The following is a 1,769-nucleotide window of genomic DNA, read 5'->3' as shown; positions in this document are numbered from 1 at the left end:
AGATTGAGGATCTTTATCTGAGAAGGATTTCAATTTCGTTATATACCGCCATTTGAATCCCCAAGTTCGCTTGCTAGTTAACTTGATCCATTCGATAGTTAATGTGTATATAATGGCTGGTGGAATCAAATTATTTATTGAATTTATGAACTGAATAGCACCCTCTTCATGGCTATAGAAATGATTTTGAATGCATCCACAATCCAGTGCATCCTATATGAATATATGCAATACCAGTTTCTCTGATCAAACGAATACGATAGAACATGATAGGAATTTGTTTCATTTTTTTTTTTTTAACTCTAACTAACGTGGGTTAACAACAAAAATTCTTAAAAGTTTGTATCGATGATGTGGCAATATCTTGACCATTAAAAAATTTGAAAGGCCTGGATTTTATGAACTTTACTAAATTCACCATTAGCTCACTTTAGAGGAGCCGGATCCGTTAAAATACCCCTTAAAAACTGTCCATTACTTTATAAATGCAACTTGAAATTGTGTCTGCTAGCATTTGATATGAAATGCGCAAGAAAAAATAAGGGGAGCCATGGAGGTGAGGGCTTTAGCAAAGGTACGTTTGTGCCTTTGACAATAGGACTCAATATTAAATAGCATCTTTAGTACACGGCGTGTATCTTCACCTACATACACAGATGATTAGAACTATAGAAAATAATATAGAAACATGGTGGTCAAACATATGAATTGTTATAAACGGTTAAAATTACGTCATGTAAATACACGTTGTGCATATAAGAATTTCCACTCAATATTATATTTGTAAAATTTGTAATATATAAAACTTAACATTACCATTTTGACTACAAGTATATTGTCACGTACAAGTTAACAACTTCAAACCTCATTGTCTAGTTAAGTTAAACTCTTCGTGGGCTGCTGACGTTGCAACAGTGGCCCTATAATGTTGGTCTATTTTGTCATCTCAGTGTGCAATACATTACTCTATCAACAATCAACAATAATACCATCAATACTGTTGTTGATGGTATTATGAACAATCATATATCCATTGACCATAGTGAAGGCAATTATATTCGGAACCATACAACTGCTGGGGTTTCCTTGCAGAGAGCATGGCCTCTATGATATTAGATGAAAGAAGATTTGTGATCTTTACTCCTCCAAAAGAGGAAAAGAGTGTACTTTGGTTTGTCATTCAGGGAACTGAGAGATTCAAAGAATAGGGTCGTTAGTCTTTATTGTGCATTTTGTACTGATAATCAAGAATTTCGGTGTTTTTGTTTGGTGATTGTCGTTAGGCCAAGCAAGTATATGAGATGCTCTTTAGATACACTATATTATGAAGGATACATTTACTATAGGTCGGAAGGCATGGATCACTGCAAACTTGAAGCAAAGTAGGATTTTTTTAGCCTTCTGTTACCATTATTTACTATATACTAAAGCTGGGTTACTGTAGTTAAGGGCCGAGCAGTTACAACTTTGTCCCTTCTTTTTCCTTTTTGACCAGGCTGCCCCTGGCCTTAGTATATAGTGGTTCGAGAGTGCTGCTGCAGTCATTTTTTCCATTTTGTTTCTTCTACGGTCTCTCTCTACCTCTCTTCCGATCTACCTGAAGAAGATGTGCATGCCAAGATCGGCAGTTGCATGTTGTTTTTTTTGGTGATCGAAGATCAGCAACTTATTGATTGTGGATAAACTGAGAGAAAAATGTTGATACATGCAATTATTTTGTGGGCATATGAGTTTCGGATCCTTAAATTTGGTAGTATTTCGATTTAGAT

This window comes from Fragaria vesca, linkage group LG6 (assembly GCF_000184155.1).
Source record: "Fragaria vesca subsp. vesca linkage group LG6, FraVesHawaii_1.0, whole genome shotgun sequence".
Lineage (NCBI taxonomy): Eukaryota > Viridiplantae > Streptophyta > Magnoliopsida > Rosales > Rosaceae > Fragaria > Fragaria vesca.
Note: the sequence above shows the minus strand (reverse complement) of the source record.